The sequence below is a fragment of the Lithobates pipiens genome, unplaced genomic scaffold, assembly GCF_037356315.1.
Source record: "Lithobates pipiens isolate NorthernLeopardFrog02 unplaced genomic scaffold, aLitPip1_a1.2 Scaffold_27, whole genome shotgun sequence".
Lineage (NCBI taxonomy): Eukaryota > Metazoa > Chordata > Amphibia > Anura > Ranidae > Lithobates > Lithobates pipiens.
The window spans coordinates 177,219,757-177,234,783 of record NW_027507788.1 but is presented as its reverse complement, the minus strand read 5'-3'; positions in this window follow the sequence as shown (position 1 = coordinate 177,234,783).

The following is a 15,027-nucleotide window of genomic DNA, read 5'->3' as shown; positions in this document are numbered from 1 at the left end:
CACATTTCCTGTAGAAATTTTTAAACGTTGCCAATTGAGATTTTTAATTGCCAAAGTTTGTCACCGTTCAACTAGCGGGTGTGATTTTGAAGCGTGACATGTTGGGTATGAATTTACTTGGCATAACAATATCTTTCACAATATAGAAAAAAATTGGGCTAACTTTACTGTTGTCTTATTTTTTCACATTTTTTCCCCAAAAAATTGCGCTTGTAAGACCGCTGTGCAAATACGGTGTGACATAAAGTATGGTCACGACCGCCATTTTATTCTCTAGGGTGTCTGAAAAAAAAATTATGTTGTTTGGGGGTTCTAAATAATTTTATAGCAAAAAAAAAAATATTTTAACTCATAAACGTAAAGTTTGAATACTAGGCCCGGTCCTTTAGTGGTTAACACTCCTACTTTTAGTGAATTACTGTAAAACATGGCTGCCAAGCCCCAGTCTGACAGCATAAATGAGAGTCGCTTGATTGCTATGGGTTTCTATACTTGGAACATCATTATTGCTCTTCCTACCACCTGCCTGACTTTATATAAATGCAAAATGACTCACACGCTGCAAAACAAGGGTGGATTTCAGGAAAGCATACAAGTCCCATGCACATTAACTCAACATGTACTTAATACTCCATTTATGAAAAAGAGGAAAAAGGCCCGAGGTGATGTGGGCGAACATTTATTGCCATTGCGCAGAAATCAAGCTTTTATCATTTTCGTATAAATCTGTTTTAAATGTCAATTCACATTGTTTGCCTAAGCTTGCCTATCCTTTCAAAAACAAATGTTGACTACCTTTGCCCAAACAAGTTCCCCGGTGTATAGTTTGCTGGATGGTTGGTAGGGAAGGCACATTCCTGCTCGGATCTTAGCCCTAAGAGATTACAATTGGCTGGGGAGTGCCAACATTCCTTAGGCAAGTTCCTGCCAACTTTGGCCTTTGCTGCTGGTACCTGACCCTCATGTTTACAGGAGGTGTTTTGCCACCTAGCACATCCTTGGCATGGATAAGGTCATCTAAGATTAAAGGCACAAATCCGTCAAGCATTAAAGCTGAACTCCGGAAAACAGCTAAATATATACAGTTAAAGTGTTACTAAATCCGCAACAGTAAAATCAGTGTGTATATGCAGTAAAGCATGCTGGTTATACTCACTGTGTGTATCGCTATAGAGTTCTTTTTTTCTTGGGAGGGTGCATGTGGTCAGCACAGGACCAATCAGCACTGTCCAGACAGAGGGACAGTGGTAATGCAACCTCATAGGACATATATATTAATAATAACATGCAGCGCTTATTAAAAATTACCTTCAGTCATTTTTTTTCAAACTTTTGGAAATGCCAGTAAAAACTTGGCTGTGCCAGTAAATTTTGGGTGTCGTGTCAGTAAATTTCAATCTGGTAGGTTGGAACTCACAGCAGCTATGCCGGAAGATCAAAGCCAACAGTATTATTCAACAAAGATTTGTAGCATGCCCAGCAGCCCTTCCACTGTAGTATACAGTGCATCCGGAAAGTATTCACAGCGCTTCACTTTTTCCACATTTTGTTATGTTACAGCCTTATTCCAAAATGGATTAAATTCATTATTTTTCTCAGAATTATACAAACAATACCCCATAATGACAATAGGGAAGAAGTTTGTTTGAAATCTTTGCAAATTTATTAAATAAATAAATAAATAAATCACATGTACATAAATATTCACAGCCTTTGACATGACACTCAAAATTGAGCTCAGGTGCATCCTGGTGTTTCATCAGGAGTTTCCGCTGATCATCCTTGAGATGTTTCTATAACTTGCCTGGAGTCCACCTGTGGTAAATTCAGTTGATTGCACATGATTTGGAAAGGCATACACCTGTCTATATAAGGTCCCACAGTTAACAGTGCATGTCAGAGCACAAACCAAGCCATGAAGCACAAGGAATTGTCTGTATTGACCTCTGAGGCAGTATTGTATCGAGGCACAGATCTGGGGAAGAAAACTTCTGTAGCATTGAAGGTCCCAATGAGCACAGTGGCCTCCATCATCTGTAAATGGAAGAAGTTTGGAACCACCAGGACTGTTCGTAGCGCAGGCCGTCCAGCCAAACTGAGCGATCGCAGATGTAGGGCCTTAGTCAATGAGCTGACCAAGAGCCTGATGGTCACTCTAACAGAGCTCCAGCGTTTCTCTGTGGAGAGAGGAGAACCTTCCAGAAGAACAACCACCTCTGCAGCACTCCACCAATCAGGCCTGTATGGTAGAGTGGCCAGACAAAAGCCACTCTTCAGTAAAAGGCACATGACAACGTGCCTGGAGTTTGCCAAAAGGCACCTGAAGGACTCTCGGACCATGACAAACCAAATTCTCTGGTCTGATGAAACAAAGTTTGAACTCTTTGGCCTGAATGTCAAGACTCATGTCTGGAGGAAACCAGGCACCTGGCCAATATCATGCCTACAGTGAAGCCTGGTGGTGGCGGTATCATTCTGTGGGGATGTTTTTCAGCGGCAGGAACTGGGAGATTAGTCAGGCTCCAGGGAAAGATGAATGCAGCAATGTACAGAGATATTTTTGATGAAAACCTGCTCCAGAGCACTCTGGACTTCAGACTGGGCGAAGGCTCATCTTCCAACAGGACAACAACCCTAAGCACACAACCAAGATAACAAAGGGGTGGCTACGGGACAACTCTGTGAATGTCCTTGAGTGGCCCATCCAGAGCCCAGACTTGAACCCGATTGAACATCTCTGAAGATGGCTGTGCACCGACACTCCCAATCCAACCTGATGGAGCTTGAGAGGTCCTGCAAAGAAGAATGGGAAAAACTGCCCAAAAATACAGTACCAAGAGTTAGACGTAATTAAGCTGGACCCAGAACTCTGCAAAATAATTTTTCCTAGGGCCCTACTTGCAATCTGCTTGGAGTTAAGTTTTTAAACTTGTCTAGTAAATTTTCATTAAATATTATTTTAATGCTTCTCATGCCATATCTTTGTTATAGTATTAAATATAGAGAAGTGTGCATGTACATTTAAAGCAACCCCCTGCACTCAAGTATGGCATCCCGACACTAAAGACTCTCGTTACTTCTGTTCCACTTCTGATACCTTATGCTAGCTCCTTGAAAAAGGATACTGTAACTCACCATCTTAGATTTTTTTTAGGTGGAACTCTGACAGAAATGATATGATAAATGTGGCCAATGTGGACTGATTTTTTTTTAACAGTGCATGCTCCACCACCTAGTAAGCCACTGACTTGAAACAAGAATGCAAGTCAAGTTTCCTGAAGTTTTACTGGCTACACACTTGTTTTGGTCAGAGACGTAGTAGAGAAGTCAAGATCAGATCCTTCGGGCTTGAATCTTTCATATTTCAGTTCTTATTTCATCTTTACAATTAGGAGTACCTATTGCATAATTGTAGTTAAGGCCTTTTCTTGGTTCTGTCCTAAAACATGCCAAGGAAAAGCAATAGCATCCAAAAGATGCAATGTGGATTGTTCATAGAGGCATAATGATAACATTAAAACAAAATTAAAAGTAATTTCATTTAAAGGTAAGAGATGTAAAATATATCGGGACTATGTTACAGTACATGATCTTTTTTTACCTCCAATAGTGCGTAGTTCTTCTTTAACTCAAGCCCCACGTGTAAAAGAGAATAGAACACATTTTATTAAGCTTGACTCACCATAAAATACCTGGAGTGGCAAAGAAAAATAGACATAGACATCGAGATGAAGTATGACCCATCAGGACAGCATGTAAAGTACATTTAAATTGAATGATGAACCAAGGCTGAGTTGAATGCTCAGATTGTTTCCACATGTAAAATATTGAATATTATGTGCCTCTATTGAACGGGTGTATGTTGCTTAGGTTTACAGAGTAAGAAAATATATAACCTTCTTGTGATTGATTTATCTCCGCAGCTTAGTTGAGTATGATCTCCCCAAACGATTGTCTTGAGGAGCAATCCCAAAATGTGATGGCTACAGTAATTCACGTGAGAAAGTTGGTACATTAGATCTTGACACTAAGGGGTTGCTTTGCTAAAAGCGGAGAGTACAAAATCTGGTGCAGCTGTGCATGGTAGCCAATCAGCTTCTAACTTCAGTTTGTTGGATTAAGTTTTGACAAAAAAAAAAAAACCTGGAAGCTGATTGGTTTCTATGCAGAACTGCAGGAGATTTTGCACTCTCCCGTTTTAATAAACCACCCCCTAAGAATTCAGAACCGATAGTATTCTCCACTATGAAAAGTGGGCAAACACTGTTCTATATACCCTATCCAACAGAAATCCCTGCTCACCAGTTTTCATTCCTTGCACATGGGATAGCGTCAGAGATCTTAATATTCTTCTCCTGTCTTGAAAACATTTTTATTTCACTCAATTTAGGAATCTGATGTTCATAGTAAACCCAGGTCAGCCCTCTGCTTCCAGACTGTATGATGACCATTGTCATCCAGCCACTTCCACTCTGTCAAGTCTGGCATAAACACATTCTCAAGTAGCAGAGCAAAGATCTCCTGGCTGCTTGGTATACCCACACACACTACATCTCTTCCAGATAGAGAGCCCCCACGGCACCTTGACCTGAAAAGATATTAACACTGAACTCTCGCTTGTGCCCTACCCATTTTTTTCTTGCCCCTTCTCCATTGCAGCAATCCCTGCATGATTTTATTTTTATTTTTTTAATGAAAGTGGCACCCTTCTAAATATACCGTTAGTTAGGCTAGGCAAATTTAGTTCTCTAGCTCTACTGTAATCAGTTGAACAGCTTGTGATTAATTTGGGCTGTTCTGTGTCTGACTGGTTACAGGTTTGACTGCTTCTCCCTGCCTTCTGTAGGGTTCTCAAATGTAGGCTGGTAGAGTCAAATAAGCAGCCTGAAAATGTATGTGGTCTCAGCCAATTCCTGGGGGAGAATGTCGAGTTTGTGGCTGGGAGGGAGCATAAATATTTTGAGATACTGTGTGGAGTAGCTTTCGCCTCCTCCCTCTTTGACCCCTCTCATTCTAAGGGCGGCACTCTGGACCCTCATGTGGGCCCTCATTTGGTGTAAGATAAGAGAGTGTGTGTATATATATATATATTGTACTAAAAAGTAGACATTGCTCCCCAGATTGCAAGGATAACTTGCCACACATCTGTGGCAGTATTGAATTGTAGGTCTTGTAACTTGCTGCACATCGTCCCTGGCAAGTTGTACACTTGCAGAGCACTTGAAGCACAAGTTCTAGTTGACACTTTTCCAATTTGTAGAAAATTTGCATGGCAAGTCTTTAGCAAGAGCAAAGTTGCAGTTGTAAGTCTACAGCAAAAGCCCACCAAGTCTGCAGCATGAGCCCCGCAAGTCTACAGTACGAGCCCCGCAAGTCTACAGTACGAGCCCCGCAAGTCTACAGCACGAGCCCCGCAAGTCTACAGCATGAGCCCAGCAAGTCCAGAGCACGAGCCCCGCAAGTCTACAGCACGAGCCCCGCAAGTCTACAGCACGAGCCCCGCAAGTCTACAGCACGAGCCCCGCAAGTCTACAGCACGAGCCCCGCAAGTCTACAGCATGAGCCCAGCAAGTCCACAGCATGAGCCCCACAAGTCTACAGCATGAGCCCCGCAAGTCCAGAGCACAAGCCCAGCAAGTCTACAGAACGAGCCCCGCAAGTCTACAGCATGAGCCCAGCAAGTCTACAGCAAGAGCCCCGCAAGTCTACAGAACGAGCCCTGCAAGTCTACAGCATGAGCCCAGCAAGTCAACAGCAAGAGCCCCGCAAGTCTACAGAACGAGCCCCGCAAGTCTACAGCATGAGCCCAGCAAGTCAACAGCATGAGCCCTGCAAATCTACAGCACGAGCCCGGCAAGTCTACAGCATGAGCCCAGCAAGTCTCCATTTTTGGCATTTTGGTATGATAGCTTAATTATTTTATCCAATGACACAGTTTATCATTATACATGATTGTTGGATTGAATGCATTTCACATGTGTACAGTAAGGGATAAGGTTAATAGCAGTGGGTTCACTATCACCAGATTGTGGAATTATAGATTTGCGCTGCTTGCTTCTTTTTTCTTGACAATTAACTGGTGATCATAGGCATGCACGGGGGGGGGGGGGGGGTGCCAGGTGTGCCTGGGCACACCCTAATCACCCCGAACACATTAGCATTATCACTCTGTGTAGGGAGGCAGGGTAGGGAGATGGAAAATATCTCCCTCTGACCAGTTCTGCCATTCATGAAGTGCTACCATACTTTTCTTTCACTGTACCGGCTCTACCACCATAACAGTGTGTGTCTGTCTGTGTATATATATATATCACGCACACACAAGCATGTGTGCTTGATCTTTGGGGTGCGCATCCTAATGCAATAGGCTACACACACCTATGCTGGTGATTTACTGTTACTTAGGTGGCAGCCACCTCTTTTAACCCCTAGATCTTCCATTAATATCTTTAGCACTAGTTTTTCTTGTTGTCTGTCCAAGTGTCCGTTTTTATCATGCCCATTCACTAATAAGTGAAGGGAAGTGAATTGTCAGAAAAATTGCAAAATCTAAGCCAAAGTGGCTGAAGTAGAAAAAGAAAAAACGCTCTCATTGAAATAGTTTTAGTTCATCTTTTTTGCCCTACATTTTACCATTTCCCTAGAAAATGTACCTCAGCTCACTATATAGTGCATTAAGATAAAACTGATCTTTATAAAAACATTTATTAAAATATTTGAATAAAATCAATACATAACACTGGATTACATCTTAGTTATCTTTTTATTTATTAGGGTGAACATTTAACAAAACATAAAAAAAGAACATTTATAATATGAAAAAGAACATTCTCAAAAAAACAAAACAAAAAAAAAAAACACAAAACAAAAATTGCAGCAATATGAGATACTATGTGAAACAGTGATAAAGTGCACTAATTCAAGAAGCTAAACAGCAAAAAGACAAATATGCATAAATGACTATCCCTAATTTAAAAACAAAACAAAATAATACAATAATATGCGATAATATGTGAAACAGTAATAAAAGTGCTCAAATCAAAAGCAGGTATTCATCTAATTTTACATAAAAAATAAAAAAATAAGTCCCAAATAATAAAGTGCATGTGCATCAAAAAGTGATGAGATGTGAAGATCAAGTGCTCAACAATCCAGGAATCCACCAGGAGTGTGTCCTAGCAGCTCACCTTAAACAAAGACCACAACAGGTCTAGTGGCGCTTTGGTATACAAATCCTTAATGGCAGTTCACTCTCCTCTCCTTGCCTGCATTGAAATCCACAGCTGGTCTGACAAGGATTATGGATATATGGATCCTTTATGGAAAATCACATTTCACTCCACTCTCCTCTCCTAAAAGCGCCACTAGATCTGTTGTAGACTTTGTTTAAGGTGAACTGCTAACATATAAACAAGGAAAAATAAAACATTCCAAATTGTGCTCCACTAATGGGATATTAGAGTTAAGTCTCGGACACACGATCGGACTTTCCGATGGGAAATGTGTGATGACAGGCTGTTGGCGGTAAATCTGATCATTTGAATGCTCCATCGGACAATTGTTGTCTGATTTTCCACAGACAAATGTTGGATGGCATGTTTTAAAATTTTCCGCAAACAAATGAGTGTTGTCGGATTTTTCGAGCGTGTGTACACAAGTCCGTTGGACAAAAGTCCAAAGTAGAAACACGCATGCTCGGAAGCAAGGATGAACCTGAAGTGGTCGGTCTTGTAAACTGGCGTTCGTAATGGAGAATTAACATTCGTGACGTGGCAAATTATGAAATATCCAAATGCAGCGCACAATTCTCTTCTTCTTTAATGGGATAATAATGAAGCTGCTTTGCTGGTGATACTGATGGAGTTATTGAAAACGAATTTTCAAAGGCTTTTTTTTCTAGTGATGTCAAGAATAATATTATTATGCTTTCTTTTTTTTTTTCTTTTTTTTTTTTGGCAAGTTACCACAACACCATTATCCTGTAGTTTTTAAGATCAAAGATACAACTATGTTGGTGTCCCTTGTCAATTTTACATTTTATTTTTTCAAATGTAACTGCCTACTCCCAAACTGTCATTTGAAGTAAAACACATAGCCAAGTATTATTCTACACAGTTTTTTTTATTGTGCATTAAAAAAAGAAAACAAATAAAAGTAGGCATACTATCTGCCAATAGAACTTAACCAAAAAGTGCATTCTATGCATCCAAAAATATAGAAATAAATCAAATCAACCAAATTCAACCAAAAAAATAATGTCAAAACAATAACTTCAAGGCCAATAATAAATAACATGTTATCTCCTCCGATTCCATGTCTGGTTCACAAACGGCCGTTCAGAAACTAACTGAAAAGCGTGAAATTAAAGCGCAAATCAACACTCACCAAACTTCTACTAACACGAAACTAGCAGAAGGAGCCCCGTAGTACGTCACTACGTTGGTGATTGTTGACCAACAGTTGTGTGCTGTGTGAATGCAAGACAAGTTTGGGCCAACTCCCTTCAAAGTCCCTCCAAAGTCCCTCCCAAACAAAAGTCCACGGTTTTGTTGGCCAACAATCCAATTGTGTGTACGAGGCTTTAGTCACTCCTTAATTTCTACCTCTATTAACTCCATATCAGATCTCATGGATACCACTCACCTCTCTGCACACCATGCCTCAGCACCAATTACAGAAAACCCTTACACACAGCATGGAGCAATGATCAAACTTGCAGCAGACTTGCAGAATGTTTACAAAAAAAGTTGATATGGATTCATGCAATGCAGACTTGCTGCAATTGTGCAACTTGTGTAGCCTGGAAAGTCTAGCAGGAGCTTAGCAAGCCATTTTAAAACTTGCAGCACAATTACTTGCTATCTGGGTCATGGTGCCCATGTGTTTAGCCTATTATTTGCTGCTGCAAGGAATGTGCTAGGAATATTTGTGAGGAACATAAGTGTCATCAAGTTACTACTTATGCCGCGTACAAACAACCGGACTTTCTGGTAGAAAAGGTCTGACGGTCTTCACGATGGACTTTCGACTGAATTACGGTGGACTTCTGAATGAACAGACTTGCCCACACACTAATAGGGCAGCACAGTGGTGTAGTGGTTAGCACTTTCACCTAGGGGCACTGGTTCAAATCCCGACCACGACACCATCTGCCTGGAGTTTGCATGTTCTCCCTGTGCCTGCATGGGTTTCCCCTGGGTACTCTGGTTTCCTCCCACACTCCGAAGACATGCTGGTAGGTTAGTTAGACCTTGTCTAAAAAAAAAAAAAAATTGGCCTTAATATGTGTGTATGTCAATGTTGTATGTGTTTGTAAGCGTGTCAGGACCTTACAGTGTAAAGGACCATGCAAAGCCGCAGATGGACTCTGGTGGCAAGAAAGCACCCTGAGGCGATTCAGTTTGCATAGGTAGTGCTATACAAGTCACTCATTCATTCACTAATGGACTAAAGTCTGTTCATTTTGAACGTGATGACGTACGATGGGACTAGAAAAGGAAGTTCAATAACCAGTAGCCAATAGCTGTCCTTGCGTCATATTTGGTCCGTCAGACCAGCATACAGACAAACAATTTTCCATATAGGAATTGAGTCCATCGGACAGATTTGAAACATGTTCTATTTGTAGGTCCATCTGAGTTTTTAAAAGAAAAAAAGACTATCTGATGATTCAGTTGGACCTATTCTGCCGGAAAATCCATCTGTATAATCTGTGTACGCGGCATTAACGTTACTGGAGTATCCCACAGTTACCCTGCACCCATCCAAGTTGTAAAACTCTGACATTCACAGACATGACTAGGTAGGATGGGAATTGTAGTTCCTGAACAACTGGAAGGCTATAGTTTGGAGACTCCTGGTCTATGGCAAGCCTTAGTTTTTGGTGACTAGTGCCATACGGTTGTTGCACTCATCCATGGTGACCTTCACCTTCCTTCTTTTTAAAGGATAGGCGACACTCCCCTGTTGCCCCCAAGATGCCGACACCTCTGAAAACTATCACACCTCCAAGGATCACTAGGGACCGTAGGCATATTTACTTCCATTTCTATTGCTGGAACTGTGGCCTGTCCATTTAGTAGGAGCTCCTTATAGACCACTCAAAACATTGACTAATTACACACTATGCTATGGTTTCCTAAAAAATCAGCAGCTGAGGACTTGGTAAAATAATTAACCTAAAGCACTGTAAAAAAATGTATTTTATTTATTTTATGCCAATACATTCTATGGGTTAAGACTTTGTTCCACACTTCTTGCGTTATTGCCCTGTGACGCCTGACTTGCATCAGCAAAGTGCTGTCTTTGAAGCTGCCGTACCGCTATGTGGATTAATATAGATATATTAATTGCACATGTCAATATTACGAAGTTTTCCCAAGTTTGAAACATCTGTTCCTTTTCTTACTGGAACCCTATGTGTGAGATGCTGGGAGGTTTCTGAACAGGTATTATCGGAAAACAGAGATTGTGATCGCTGTTTACTGGAACTGTCTGATTCAAGACTGCATCATCCATTCTCGTTAATGCCTATGCTATCACAATGTTCTAGGGTCCCTTCCAATATATGAATATAATGGATGGTGTGTGTGTCATTTTATTAGGTGCTAACATGATGTTTTATGGTTTTTCTCCATCACCTTATGATTGGATGTGCATATAAATTTTATCATTTTGTGCATGTTCATTTTAACCATTATAGAGTGACTACAGCAAGCACCAAGTATGTATTTCAGGGTGAGGTGGGGTGTCACCATAATCTTCATTATTTTTTTCTGATTATTCTAATGGAAGCTGTGGAGAAAAGAAGCAAAGAGAGACAACTACTCTGTTCTTGCCTAGCCTGGCATTTAGCTGGATAAGTTCAATTTTAGCAGCTTTTGCCACCTGCTGGTTTATACATTGAACTGCACCTGGCCTCGTTTAGCAGGGTTTAAATGGACTTCAAAAAATTTGATAAGCTCACTTTTTAGAAATAAAATAATGAATGCATATTTTTTTGTAGGTAAAAAAAAAGTGCATTTATTTTTTTGGAGCCTGTAAAGCATTGCACCAGCAGTTGGCTGATCTCTGGTGCCATGCAGGTCTCCTGCAGATCTGTCAGTGTGTTTGCTGTACATCCTATATGGTCAAGTAGACACTGACAGGAAGAATCAGTGAACCACTTCACAGTGCCTTGGGAATGCATTGAGAACTACAAGCCGACATCTGCAAATGTGTAAATAAATGACGCAGCCTTTTGGGCGGAGCTCCACATGGCCGGGCTGATTTAAAAAAGTGAGAGCTAGTGTGGGGAACTTCTCCTCATACTGCTGTCATGGGAGGGGGGGGGGGGGGCAGGCAGCAGCTGCGGCATCAGGAACAAGTTATATGTTCCACCCTAAAAATGGGTGGAACATGTAACATGTTCCCAAATATGAACTTATCTTTTAAGGCTAGGTTCACACTGCTGTGATCCGACTTTGATCTAATTATGGCTCTTTCACCTAGCAGCACTTGGGCCATTGGCTCGAATCCCAACCAAGGCGCTACCTGCCTGTAGTTCGGATGTTCTCCTTGTGCCTGTGTGGGTTTCCTTCGGGTACTCCGGTTTCCTCCTATGCTCCAAAGACATACCGGTAGGTTAATCGACTTGTTCCTAGTATGCATATGTAAGAATGTGAGTTAGGGACCTTAGATTCTAAGCTCATTGAGGGCAGGGACTGATGTGAATATGCAATATACAGTCAGTGGCATCACTAGGGGGGCTAGAGGGGGTTATGGCCCCCAACATTATATTGTGCCCCCTATGGGCCCCCAACTAAAAAAAATAGACACTGGGAATGCAGGGGGCAGGTATGGACTGAGCCGCTGTGTTGCTAGCTCTGCCTCTGCCTCCACCTCCTGAGTCTACTCCCGGCCACTGGTTGCTAGAGCCGCCTTGCGTCTAGCAATCATTGACGTCACAGCCAGCACTGATGGCTCTCTCTCCCCTCCTTCCTCTCTCTCATGGAATAATGAGAGAGGATACACTCAGTATATATGTAAAGAGCTGTGTAAATTAACTGCACTATATTAGTACCTGAATTAAAATACATTTTCAGTGCCATCATGTAATGTGCAACTTGGAAGCAACTTTGACTAAACTTTCAAAAGATCTGCATACTCTATGGGGCCAAATCGCACTGGAATTGCACCAAAGTAGTACAAGAACCTTTTCTAAATTTCACTGTTACTGTATGTAGCGGCGGGCTCCTGAAGAGCACGCGCTATGTGTTTTCAAAATTTAACTTTACCCAAACTACAGTTTGGTTTGGGTCTATTTGTCTAACTTTGACTTCTGTGCCAGTCTGACTGGACTGTGAGATGTTCAGCCTGGCCACAGGGGGGGGGGGGCACTGTCTCTGGTAGCAGACGTGGAACTATGTTCTAGTCAGGCGCTTAAGTTACTCTCTTTCGGATTCAGGTCAGTGGGAGTGGCCCTCTCGCTGTGCCTTCTGGCAGAGGGTATTTAAGATGCAGCCACCACGTGGTTCAGAGTTCCGGTCCAGTATGCTGTGCTGTAGTGATGGACGAACGTTTCGCCCGGCGGTCGTTTCGCGGCGAATTTCCGACATTCGCGGTCCGCACGTTCGAACGCCTTTTTCCGTCGTTCGCCGCGGCGGACTTACGTGTTTAATGTATACAAGAACTTTAACCTTTGGTGACACGTTTATCATGTGATACAGGACAGCCAATTGAGACATGACAGCACATGGACACTTGGACATTCCCCCTAACCTATAAATACACCCGATCCGGTGGCCATTTTACATTCTTTCTTCTGTTACGATAGGGACAGGTTCCTGTGTGGAGTAGGGAGAGATAAACCACTAGCTATTTGGTACACAAAAGTTCTTTTCAGGACTGGTATAGGTGTTAGGTGTTGATAGGTTTGCTGTGCTGCTGATTCTTGCAGCAGCCTGAGTGTCTTTTGTTAGTTTAGAGAAAGGGAAAGGACGGTGTATGCTACAGGGACAGCCAGATTAGTCTTTCATCATCATCATCATCATCATCATCATTAGCTGTTACTATCAAGGTCCACAAAAGAGCTGTTCCAGTAACCACTAATCGTTCTCTTTTTTTGCCAATTTGTATAGGGACAGGAAGGAAGCAGTGTTGTCAGGCAGTGAGGGTAATTTTAAAGACTTGCTGTTATTATTAGTTCCACAAAGGTTCTTTTCAGGACTGGTATCAGTGGTACAGTAATAGGCTTGTACATGTATAATATTCTTTCTTCCAAATATAGAAAGGATATTATACTTGACTGCTGCCCTTCTGCTGCAGTCTGCTAAACATTCACAACTCACTTGTTCCACAAAAGTTCTTATAAGGACTGGTAACTTGGTATAGAGTGCTACGGTACATAGGCTTGAGTGCGGTACAGTCTGCTGTTCTGTAAGGACCGCTATCGGTCCACAATAGATAGGGTTGACGTGCACCACTGCTGACCGCTGCCCTATACTGCAGCAGTCCTTCAGCGGTATAGGGACTGACGTACAGTCTGCTAATCACTAACACACAACCTGCTTGTTCCACAAAAGTTCTTATAAGGACTGGTAACTTGGTATAGGGTGCTACGGTACATAGGCTTGAGTGCGGTACAGTCTGCTGTTCTGTAAGGACCGCTATCGGTCCACAATAGATAGGGTTGACGTGCACCACTGCTGACCGCTGCCCTATACTGCAGCAGTCCTTCAGCGGTATAGGGACTGACGTACAGTCTGCTAAACACTAATACACAACCTGCTTGGTCCACAAAAGTTCTTATAAGGACTGGTAACTTGGTATAGGGTGCTACGGTACATAGGCTTGAGTGCGGTACAGTCTGCTGTTCTGTAAGGACCGCTATCGGTCCACAATAGATAGGGTTGACGTGCACCACTGCTGACCGCTGCCCTATACTGCAGCAGTCCTTCAGCGGTATAGGGACTGACGTACAGTCTGCTAAACACTAATACACAACCTGCTTGGTCCACAAAAGTTCTTATAAGGACTGGTAACTTGGTATAGGGTGCTACGGTACATAGGCTTGAGTGCGGTACAGTCTGCTGTTCTGTAAGGACCGCTATCGGTCCACAATAGATAGGGTTGACGTGCACCACTGCTGACCGCTGCCCTATACTGCAGCAGTCCTTCAGCGGTATAGGGACTGACGTACAGTCTGCTAAACACTAATACACAACCTGCTTGGTCCACAAAAGTTCTTATAAGGACTGGTAACTTGGTATAGGGTGCTACGGTACATAGGCTTGAGTGCGGTACAGTCTGCTGTTCTGTAAGGACCGCTATAGGTCCACAATAGATAGGGTTGACGTGCACCACTGCTGACCGCTGCCCTATACTGCAGCAGTCCTTCAGCGGTATAGGGACTGACGTACAGTCTGCTCACTTCCTTGACCCAAAAAAGCACACCGTACTATATGCCCCTACCCTCCTCTTTGAAGAGGTTGAGCGGTGTCATATTTCTACTGGGGCTGCTTATGATATCCCTGTGCTGTGCTGACTTCCTCCTGGGGGTTCTTATTATGAAGGGATCACACTATCCCTGTGCTGTGCTGACTTCCTCCTGGGGGTTCTTATTATGAGGGGATCACACCATCCCTGTGCTGTGCTGACTTCCTCCTGGGGCTGCTTACGGTGCTGCTGTCAGTGCTGTATGTCACGGTGCTGCTGTCAGCGCTGTATGTCACGGTGCTGCTGTCAGCGCTGTATGTCACGGTGCTGCTGTCAGCGCTGTATGTCACGGTGCTGCTGTCAGCGCTGTATGTCACGGTGCTGCTGTCAGCGCTGTATGTCACGGTGCTGCTGTCAGCGCTGTATGTCACGGTGCTGCTGTCAGTGCTCTGTATTACGGTGCTGCTGTCAGATGCCTCTATCACGGTGCATGTGTCATTCCGGTATGTCACGCTGCTGGTGATCATCTCCTGCACCCTCTTCTTTGCCTACCCTGGTCCCTGACCTTCCCTCTCCTCCATTGCCTTCATTAGCTCCATAGTCCTGAATTGT